The sequence below is a fragment of the Ctenopharyngodon idella genome, chromosome 24, assembly GCF_019924925.1.
Source record: "Ctenopharyngodon idella isolate HZGC_01 chromosome 24, HZGC01, whole genome shotgun sequence".
Classification (NCBI taxonomy): Eukaryota; Metazoa; Chordata; class Actinopteri; order Cypriniformes; family Xenocyprididae; genus Ctenopharyngodon; species Ctenopharyngodon idella.
Window position 1 is genome coordinate 14,994,632 of NC_067243.1, and position 12,378 is coordinate 15,007,009.

The window sequence follows — 12,378 nt, forward strand, 5'->3', positions numbered from 1 at the left end:
TTGTGTTTATTTCCTGATGGCTCTCCAAACCTGCCATGAGCTCTGTGAGGAAAGGTACTCGCAGCTAAAATTAGCTAACCTGCAATATTGTGGAAGTTGTTATTGTTGTGTGGGGTGTTATAGGAGAGACATGGAGACAAACCCTCCCTGATATGTCTGGGTACCATCTGAATGTATGATGCAACCAGATAGAAAGAACCAATATGGCTTATTTTGGTTTAAAGCACTTTGAATGTATTTTTTAGACGTAATGAGAAAAATTATAATTTTGTGGAAAGCAACAGTCTCTAGTTTGAGGTAAATGACAGGAATGTCAGCAGTGTTTCGAAATCATACGTAACAAATTTGACGCGTACCTCACTTTGTAAAAACAAACAGAAATGTGTTGACAGTAATGCACTGAGACATCTGTGGAGTAAACGTACAATACTTACAAAGTGTGTTTTTGTCAGCTTGTATTTAACCCGGATTATTTCTCTTGAGTCGCTCATTAGTCCACACATTTGGACTGGATTGATGCTGTCAGTCCCAAATCTTAATAGATATCAAGATATTGCGACAGGCAAGGTTGAGATTTTGCCGGCTAGCAGAGGTAAGCTAGGCAGCAGTCGCTAATGTTAGTTAGCTGCCTATTTGAAGTTGGTTATTATGGCTTGTTGTAGCGATAGAACGAACGAATGAACGAAAGAACGAACGGACGAACTAACCCGAATTCCGGAAAAGTTGGGACGTTATTTAAATTTGAATAAAATGAAAACCAAAAGACTTTCAAATCACATGAGCCAATATTTTATTCACAATAGAACATAGATAACATAAATGTTTAAACTGAGAAATTTTACAATTTTATGCACAAAATGAGCTCATTTCAAATTTGGTGCCTGCTACAGGTCTCAAAAAAGTTGGCACGGGGGCAACAAATTGCTGAAAAAGCATGAAATTTTGAAAAGTATTAGCTGGGAGAACATCTAGCAACTAATTAAGTTAAGTGATATCAGGTCTGTTACATGATTAGTTATAAAATGGATATCTTAGAGAGGCAGAGTCTCTCAGAAGTAAAGATGGGCAGAGCTGTGAAAGAGTGTGTAAAAAGATTGTGGAATACTTTAAAAACAATGTTCCTCAACGTCAAATTGCAAAGGCTTTGCAAATGTCATCATCTACAGTGCATAACATCATCAAAAGATTCAGAGAACCTGGAGAAATCTCTGTGCGTAAGGGACAAGGACGGAGACATTATTGGATGCCCGTGGTCTTCGGCCCTCAGACGACACTGCATCACTTATCTGCATGATTGTGTCTATGACATTACTAAATGGGCCCAGGAATACTTCCAGAAACCACTGTCGGTAAACACAATCCGCCGTGCCATCTGCAGATGCCAACTAAAGCTCTATCATGCAAAAAGGAAGCCATATGTGAACATGATCCAGAAGCGCCGTCGTGTCCTGTGGGCCAAGGCTCATTTAAAATGGACTGTTTCAAAGTGGAAAAGTGTTCTATGGTCAGACGAGTCCAAATTTGACATTCTTGTTGGAAATCATGGACGCCGTGTATGCATAAGTGCATACGGTATGGGCAGCTTGCATGTTTTGGAAGGCACTATGAATGCTGAAAGGTATATAAAGGTTTTAGAGCAACATTAAATGAAAAATACGTCAAAGACGGCCATGAACTCTTCAGCAGCTGGAAACCTATATCAGGCAAGAATGGGACCAAATTCCAACACCAAAACTCCAGAAACTCATAACCTCGATGCCCAGACGACTTCAAACTGTTTTGAAAAGAAGAGGAGATGCTACACCATGGTAAACATGCATTTTGTGCATAAAATTGTAAAATTTCTCAGTTTAAACATTTATGTTATCTGTGTTCTATTGTGAATAAAATATTGGCTCATGTGATTTGAAAGTCTTTTAGTTTTCATTTTATTCAAATTTAAAAAACATCCCAACTTTTCTGGAATTCGGGTTGTAGGTAGGTAGGTAGGTAGATAGATAGATAGATAGATCATCTTCTTTCCCTTAAATCAAAACAAATTGTGAAACAACGATGCTCCGGTCAACTCTCCTCACCCACTTCACTTGTTCTTCCTTTCCTTCCTCTCTCTCTCTCTCATTCGCTCCCTCTCTTCCTCAGTCTAGGGTTTCCAAGGCAACCACCATTTCCTCTCCAGGCTGGCCTGCTGATGTTTCCCCCTCCCCCTCCATAGTGGTGCACAAACACATCACAATCACCAACCGGCTGGATGAAATGATGCCTTTGATTTATGCCTGTGCAGCGCAGTCATGAGCGTGTATTTCTGGAGCTATTTCTCCCATACTGAGAGTCATTAGTGTAACTGAACAGCTTGCTATGAGATGTTTTGGAGGCTGAATTGAAAGAGACAAGACAAGATAAAGCGATGTTAAACTGTTCATTTGTCTCGTGAATGTTAAAGCAGAGGAGGAGAGTTAGAACATGACCTAGGTAACTGAATGTGATGGCATTGCTTTATTAAAAACATGCCATATAGAGTTTGATTGTAGTAGAAGTAAGAAATGGGTGCCGTCGGGATATTATTAGACTACATGGTGGTTTAAAATTGGTATAGATTTTTGTTCTCCTCCGTGTCGATGCAGAAAAGTGTTCTTCATGGTTAGTTTTCCGGCTCTTTAGAAATCATTCACTTGTAATTTTTATTTACTGACCTTAATTTTTCACACTATCCAATGTCTTTGGCATTGAACCATATGTGCCAGTGCCTGCTATAGAGCTGAGAATGCGACATGCATTTGCACTGTGCATTGAATTTGTGACTGATTTTGGGATGAAATGATGCATCAGTTTGGGCTTGTGTAGCTAGAAGCGTTTGTGTTCACATTCTTGTTTCAGGCCTTTCAGAGTTGAATCCTGCTGGTCATGGCCACACAAGGTGTAACTACAGTACATTAGATATCTGATGTGTAACTTCACTCTCAGCTGGAGATCGCTGCATTGACATGGCTCATTTCACAAGTGTCTTCACTGTCACTATTAGTTTCATAACTGGGTTTATAGAACAGTCTTTACTGTTTACTATTCATCATGACAAGTGTGCTTGTCTGTGTGAAATGATGTCTGCTTAATTTTGTTTTTAATTTACATTTTAGACCTTGCTTAAGCTGTTAGACAATTTGCAAAATTGCTTTTGGATGTTGTATCACGTCTTGCGCTGTTTTTTTTTTTTTTTTTTTTTTTGTTAAAGATGCTAAAAATAATCCAACTTTTAAAAATGCAACAGTGCATATAATGTAAACGTCCCCTAAGAAATGCATCCAATCAGGGAGAGAACCCTAAAACTAGCCTAATCAAGGCTTCCTTTAGACCTGTTAGTCAACTAGTCGTATGTATACTGTGTAAAGAATGCAAATTACATGTTTATATATGTGTATATATGCGTGTATGTGTGTGTGTGTGTTTGTGTGTATCCATCCATTCATCCATCCATCCAGATGCTGAATTGGTTAATTTGAATCAAAAGAGAAAAATATCCAACTAAAAAAAAAGAAAAACATCCATCCATCCATCCATCCATCCAGATGTGTATGTGTGTTTGTGTGTGTGTGTGTGTGTGTGTGTGTGTATCCATCCATCCATCCATCCATCCAGATGCTGAATTGGTTAATTTGAATCAAAAGAGAAATCAAAAGAGAAAAATATCCATTCATTCATCCATCCATCCATCCAGATGTTGAATTGTTTAATTTGAATCAAAAGAGAAATCAAGAAAAAAATATCCATTCATCCATCCATCCATCCATCCATCCAGATGTTGAATTGGTTAATTTGAATCAAAAGAGAAAAATATCCATTCATTCATTCATCCATCCATCCATCCATCCATCCATCCATACAGATGTTGAATTGGTTAATTTGAATCAAAAGAGAAAAATATCCATTCATTCATCCATCCATCCATCCATCCAGATGCTGATTTGGTTAATTTGAATCAAAAGAGAAAATAATATTCATCCATCCATCCATCCATCCATCCAGATGTTTAATTGGTAAATTTGAATCAAAGGAGAAAATATTTATTTATTTTCTCCAGTTTCTTTTCTCCATCCATCCAGATGCTGAATTGGTTAATTTGAATCAAAAGAAAAAATAATATCCATCCAAAAGAGAAGAATATCCATCCAAAAAGAGAAAAACATCCATCCATCCATCCATCCATCCATTTGTTGAATTGGTTAATTTGAATCAAAAGAGGACAACATCCATCCAGATGTTGAATTGGTAAATTTGAATCAATGGAGAAAATTTTTATTTATTTTCTCCAGTTTGTTTTCTCCATCCATCCGTCCAGATGCTGATTTGTTTAATTTGAATCAAAAGAGAAAAAAACACCCATCCATCCATCCATCCATCCATCCGACCGAATCAAAAGAGAAAATATTTATTTTCTCCAGTTTGTTTTCTCCATCCATCAATGGTGTTTTTTTTGTATTTTATTGTATTGTCATATATAATAGGTTTATAAATGTGTACTTTATTTAAAATAAATTACATTGATGCATTTACACAATATTTTTGAAATTCTCTACAAATGTTTAGCTTTTTTATTTCTGCGTTGACAGATGCAATGAAATGAGTTTCATTACTAAAATCGATATTATGCCTTAACGTGATATCATATATTATTAGTTATTATTTGATTGGTGTACCAAAAGTTAAGACATTTTGAAACAAAATTGAATAAAAAATGCAAAATGACCATTTTTAATTCCAAAATGAGAACTGGAAGTCACTCGTTTACATCGTGAAGGAGTCGTGACAACAGCGTAGCACACTACGGTTTGAAAATGCCATTTTTACCGAATAATAGGTGCGATACAGTGTAAATTGCAAGCTATTCAGTAAATAGTTTTCAGAACACTCTTTTCTCTCTCTGTTTTATGCCCTTTTGGATTAATCAAAAAATGTATCCATTTTAAGTCACAGTGAAATTGAAAACCCTTTCATTAGAGCTCAAGGGATTGCTGGTTTCGTTTCACACAACACCACTTCACTTGTAATTTCACACAACATATGACAATAGGCAACGACCCATCCCCCCCCCACCCCCCGACTCTCAGATTCTGTAGTATTTCACTGTTTCTCTTCCGCATCAGCTGTTATTTCCACCAACCAAACAGTGACAGTGCAAAATCATGCTTTGGTCTCACTTGAGGCTGTGGCACTGTCAGATCAAGTCCGTCACTTTGATGAGCGGACGACAGAACGCATCACGAAAGGGCCTGTCCTTCCGCAGGGCAGTCGAAGCCCTGTATTGTACAATTAGACTTTCATATTCGTTCTCTAATCTTCATATCTCCTACATCCAGCCAAATGCAATTGTCGCGTCCCGCTGGTAGCGCGCGCCCACTGCTTAGCAAAACCCCATTAGTATCTGTCAGCCATCAACCAATGATATATAATCCTTTTAGACAGTTAGCTGTTTGTGAAGTGCATCGACGGAAGATGAACAGACAGTTGTGTGACTGTAACAGAGGACAAGGATTATTTTGACGGGTTTTCGAGCTGTGAGAAGATAATCTATTTCCTATACATGTTTCTAAAGCCCCTTTCACAAGCATTGTGGCATTGTTTTCCAATGCTATGAACTTTATGCATTGTAGGTCAACTGTCGTAATGCAAAGCTTAAAGTTCAGCCTTCGAATTTTGACTCTGCTTGCACTAACCTTTCCTCAAACCCCATTCTGTGTAATTCTTGCAAGATTTGCATTTGGTTTGTTTAGTAGCTAAGGATTACTGCCAAAATAGCCTTTTATGACCAGTATCATACTGATCATTTTTATATTTAAAGTCGACATGAAACGGAAGTTGTGGTAGTCTTTTCTTACCTATTGTTATGTATATCTGAGTGAAACTGCTTCTCGATTAAGTCTTGACCAAAAATTGATGCACCTCTTGATGGATTTAAATTTTTTGATGTTATTTCCATCAAGAGGTGCATCAATTTTTGGTCAAGATCTTGTATTGACAATACAAGAGGTGAGCACTCTGTAAAGTCTCCTCCAGCACATCCCAAAGACTTTCAATGAATTTAAGGTCTGGACTCAGAGGTGTCAATTCATGTGTGAAAATGATTCTTTATGCTCCCTCCCAACCATTCTTTCACAATTTGAGCCTGATAAATCTTGACATTTTCATCCTGGAGTATGGCCATGATGTGTCTTCCTACATGGTTGTTTGAGAAATTAAAAGCTACACACTCCATCAATTAGGGGTAGAACGACTGTTGCCAAACATGCTAGAAACATAATAATAACTGCAATAATGATCCAATGATAGACTCTTAAGCATTTGCTTATTTAAATCCAAACAGTGACTTCTTTTTTGCCATCCTAGGTGTATTTGACCGCTTCTTTTTTTGAACACAATTGGAGTTATATTACTAAATATCCTGATGCATACAAGCTTTATAATGACAGTGAATGGGAGTATGAAGCTCAAGAAAGTGCATCCATCCATCATAAATGTACTCCACACGGCTCCGGGGGGTTAATAAAGGCCTTCTGAAGTGAAGCGATGCGCTTGTGTAGGAAAAATATCCATATTTAACAAGTGATAGAGTCAAATATCTTCTGTCAGACCGCCTTCCGTATTCAACTTACGAAAAAAGTCATCGCGTCAGTTACGTTTTTTCCGTAAGTTGAATACGGAAGGCGTAGGACGTAGTGCAAGCGTTTTGAACTGCGAGAGGCATTACGCTTTCTTCGTAAGTTGAATACGGAAGGCGGTCTGGTGGAAGCTATATATTTTACTTTGTGTAATAAAAATATCCATATTTAACAAGTTATAAAGTAAAATACCTAGCTTCCGCCAGACCGCCTTCCGTATTCAACTTATGAAGAAAGTGTAATGCCTCTCGCAGTTCAAAACGCTTACGCTACGTCCTACTCCTTCTGTATTCAACGTAACTGACGTGATTGCTTTTTTCGTAAGCTGAAAATGGAAGGCGGTCTGGTGGAAGATATTTTACTTTATAACTTGTTAAATATGGATATTTTTATTATGCAAACGCATCGATTCGCTTCAGAAGGCCTTTATTAACCCCCTGGAGCCGTGTGGAGTACGTTTATGATGGATGGATGCACTTTCTTGAGCTTTATACACTTCGGTCCCATTCACTGCCATTATAAAGCTCCGATGCGTCAGGATATTTATTAATATAATTGTGTTCATCAGAAAGAAGAAAGTCATATACACCTAGGATGGCTTGAGGGTGAGTAAATCTTGGGGTAATTTTCATTTTAAAGTGAACTAATCCTTTAATGCTTTCTTTTGAAAAGTGGTTTGCCAATATGTATTTAGATTTTTGGCTTGAAAGAATCTTTAAACAAATCCTCACAGCTCAGGTAAAGTGAACATTTTGATTGTATACCTCAAAGTGACTGAAAGTTGCTGTTCTTTTGTGGAGAGTAATATAGCAATCCACAGAGAGTCATTATACATTCTGCAGGTGTGCACTGCTTCTGTCAGGTGGACAAAATATGGGCCTGTAGATCCCACTGGGAGACTGAAAATTGGCATCTTCAGATCGCAGAGACAAACCTGTTGTATAATCAGCGATGGGAGGAAAATGGACATTGCGAGTTAAGAATAAACAAATTCAAGCTGCGTTTTGAACTTTTTAAAAACTCTCGTTTTGAACTGGAGATGATATTGGGATCACTGTTGCACCTCAAGGCACAGCTTCATGCGCTTGCACACATAGGTAATTGCGCAGACAACTGTACACACACCAGACCAGTGAAACGGTGAGGTGTGCTCTATCCAACCGTGAACCTCAGATTTTTCCTTGCCTCTTCAAAGCTTCATGAAATGAACAAACAGGACGTCTGAGTCATCCATTCCTGAATCATTGCCTCCATTTTTACTGTCTGAATGCTTTTAAATCATCCTTTAACCATCAACTGGCCTCATTAAGACCGATTCTGCATCCGCGCATATAAGTGGACGTTTCTTGTGAACGTCAAAGGTGGATTTAAAGATGAGTCTGGCGAAAGAATATCAACCGATCAATATTTTCATCAGGGACTTGAATGGTGGATTGTGGATCTGCTCAGACCTTCACAAAAGCTTTTGTTTGAGGTTCTTCTTTACTTAATAAACCAAAGCACACAAAAAAAAAACGCACTCTTTAGGGTACACGGCTCCAGATCATTGATTTGATTTCTTGAAACAGTGTTTTGAAACGATAATTAGCCTTAATTTGAGATTGTGTAGATGTTCACAGAGAAAAGGACGCATTTGGATAGCTTTTTTAACAGTAAAGAAAGAAGAGTAAAGAAGACTGGTGTGAGTTTTTTTTAGGCTAGACTATAAACTAGCTGTATAAATTGTATTCTCATAAATTGTATTATATATATTTGATATATATTTATTATTAGAATATTTAAGTTATTTTATTATAATAGAATTCAGATATAATTGCATTTTCATGTACTGAATAGACTAAAAATTAATATGGACTATATGTGTGTATATATATGTGTGTGTATATATATATATATATATATATATATATATGTATATATGTGTATATATATATATATATATATATATATATATATATATATATATCAGGGCTGTCAAGCGATTTAAATTTTTAATCTAATTAATTACATGATGTGCCGACTGATTAAACTTCCATGTTTTTTTTTCCCAGAAGCTGCATCTGAATTGGTATTTAGATATATTTACAGACTGTTTATTGCGGCTCAGAGGTGGCATGAATGCATTTACACTTCAATTACAATTGCATAAATAATGCAATGTGATTTATGGGTATTAAATGGGTATTAAAGGGATAGCGCACTCAAAAATTAACATTGTGCCATCATTTACTCTCCCTTATGTCATTTTTTTTTTAAACTTGTATGACTTTCTTTCTTCTGTGGAATATAAAAGAAGATAATTTGAGAAATTACTCAGTATTTGGTAGCCAAATCAGTTTGGTTATCAACATTCTTCAAAATATCTTTCAGAATTTTCATTTTTGGGTGAACTATCCATTTTAATGGGTTTTTTATTAATATGAAAATATGAAATTATTTTTTTTTAATGAAATTATACTCCAAATAAGAAGCTAAAACTGCCAGTAGTGGTGGTGGTAAATGTCTATATGAGTAAGTCATTGAGTCATTCATTCATTCATTTGATTCATTCAAGCAGCTGATTCATTCAGGAATGAAGTAAATAGCTTTCTTTATGAATGGGCCATTGAATCATTGGTTCACTTGAGACACACCACAGTTTTGCTGTGGCTTTATAGGTAGTGTTTTCATTGACAAAATTGAGCAAAAACAGAAAATATTGTGTATAAAATATAACACAATTTTAAAGCTGCAGTCTGTAGGTTTTGCCTCTTTGTCGCCATCTCTGTTTGAAACCTGCAATTGCAGTCATTTGTGAAATTATCATCTTTACGTGGTTTGTGCATCGGCACGGCTCCTTAGCGTGGATGAATCTAAACTTTGCTGCCAGTCACCGCACCGGTGAACACTGTACTTTATAATCACAGATTGTAGTCTTGGAAGTATGACCAAAATAAAAATTTTCACCGGAAAATCTCATCTGAACAAGTAACATGTCTGCCACTTTAGTTCTGACCACCTGAGAAAAAAAGCATTGCAATAAATCGTGCTGCCAATGGTGATTAAATCTAACGATCGCTTAGCTAGGATCACGTCAAACCATGCAAATTATTATTATTGTTATACTTTGTTCTCAAATTGTTAATGTTAACAACATGAGCATTGTGTGACTGTGTATTTAGTGTGTATTAGTGTCCGAAGTCTTTTGCTTTTGACTACAGGTGAATCTCCAGTTGTCGCTTATGATTTTCGTTTGGACCTTTCTGGATTACAATCCGCCATCAAAATGACAAGTTTAATTATTCCAGCTGCTGTGAGAAAAGGCTATAAATGATCCTCCACCTGCAGAGTCTGGGTCTCCTCCTTTATGTAAACAGACGTGACGTAATGACGCAAAGGCAAACTCGTATTTCACTCGTATTTCCCGCAGAAACCTACCAGTACCACTCAAATTAAAAAACATTACAAGCTTACCGTTGTAAATCGGGCTAAGGTAAGGATATAGTTTTGAACACTGGCTGGTTATGTACTTGCTCAAAAATTGATTTTGGATCATTTTTAACCCAAAAAAGTTACGGACTGCAGCTTTAACCTTTTATTTATTGAACATTTGCACTCATGCTATTCGGGACAAAAACAGCACTCGTGTGATATTGCTTGTATCATATGATATAAATATGAGGGAAAAAAAACTCATTTCTGCACTCAAAAGCATTTCTGCCCCAATATCTTGAATTTTAGGGGCATCTAACTGCATCCTATAGGCTGCATCACACAGTGAGTTATATATAGTTCAGGATAATTGGGACATTTTTCCCCAGTCATCTCAATCGCAAAAAGTGTCCCAATATACCTGAAACCTATATTTACTTCAACCCAATCCAGCTCTTGAGGAACAACATCTATACTCAAAGGTTTTCCTGAAGTGCCACAGCATCAGCAAGACATTATTCCAATATGGGAGAGATCTTGTGTTGGCGTGTCATATTGATTATTCTGTTCATGCCTGAGTTAATTTAACATGCTATACTAAAAAATGGATGACGGAGCATCATAAGCTTTCTCTGCCTCTGCCGCTTGTTTCTTCCGATCGGCTTTGATGTGCTTATAGACTCCAGCTGTTTGATTGACAGTCTGGTTTGCACTCCTAATCCTGGAAGAGTGATTGTAGCAATCACAGTATCATTACTGCATGATGTCCTTTGATGTTTGAGTGAGCTGACCAATCAAATAATCAATCATTATTCTTCGCCGTACACATTGCAAAATGAAGATTGAAGACCCTGGACTAGAAATAATAAACATCATGTAAATGTACCACTGTAACACTGTATTTTGCAGTATTGGCTTTTATGAAGCAACACGCAATAGGCTACTCAAGCAAATTAGTCACCAATTGTTTGATAAATCAGACTGAATCCAGATTTACTGATTTAAGCAGTTTATAACTACACATTTGGGTTTATGGAGGACTAGGAGTGCCACTTAAAAATAAAATGTACTGTAGAAATCAAACAGTTTAATAATTCAAATAAAAATCTAAATAAATACTCACTTGTTTTTACAAATTAAGTTTATTTTCTTATATTTAACCACTAATTTAAATATGAATAAAACAACATTTTTATTAATAAAATGTAGACTTTTATTAATTTAATAATTCAAACATATATAAATATAAAAATTAAAACTGTTTATTTAAAATCCACTTAATTTTAATAAAATAAAATAATAAATTAATAATTTTTTAAATTTACAAAAATAAAACATGAAATGTCTATTTATTTAGTCAGTTTTCTATTTTATAATGTTTAAAGACATTTTAAAACATGCATTAAACAGGAAGTTTTGATGTTTTATTGTTTTAAATGTTTATGAATCATTTTAAATTAACAAATAAAACATGAACTAAATACTTTAAAATGTGTCTAATCTGTAGTTAAATAAATATTTGTTAATTAAAAAATATATTTTTTAAAATGCCAAGTATATAAAGCATGACATTTTTTTTACTTTGTCAACTTTAATAAATTGTTTTTAAATAAATTATAATTTATTATTTTATTGTGATATTTAGCCACAATTAAAACTATTTAAATGTTGATTAATGTTTTTTTAATTAAATAAAAATATTTCTTAATATGTAGTTAAATACATATTTATGTAATTTTAAGTTTTTTATTGTTATATTGACTAGATTTTAAAATATGATTTAAATGAACATAATTCAAACAAAAATTTAAGTAAAATAGTAATAAACATAACAATTTTATTAATTTGTGAAAAATGTGATTTATATACTATATCACCCACATTTTAAAGCATGAATTAAATTAAATAGTTTGAAATATCTCTTATGTAGTTAAATATTGATTTAAATTTAAAAAGATGTGACTTTTTATTGTTGTATTTAACTAAATTTAAATGTCTATTTTTTCAGTCATTTATGTATTTACCTTTTTATGTTTGAATTATTACATTGATAATTTATTCTTTTGTTTTATGTTGAAGTGGCACTTCTAGTCGTTTTCTCCATATGTATTCTGTTATATGTAGAATAATTATCATTTGGATGTCAATGTGATTTGTCTCATCAAGTAAATTAAATTTCATGGTGATCACTCAGGTTTGTAATAGTTCTTAATGGTGACTCCAGATGAATGTTTTATATTTTAAATCATTTTGAAAGAAAAAAATGACCATAAAATTACCACAAAGTCACTTTACATGGCTTTGTGTCATGTCTGAAGCC

At 34.9% G+C, this 12,378-nt stretch overlaps 1 protein-coding gene across 7 annotated transcripts in view; it reads left to right on the top strand.

The window, feature by feature from the left end:
- magi2b (membrane associated guanylate kinase, WW and PDZ domain containing 2b) overlaps positions 1 to 12,378 on the top strand; it is a 105,367-nt gene that overhangs the window by 24,427 nt on the left and 68,562 nt on the right. The gene's annotated exons all lie outside the window — the stretch shown is intronic.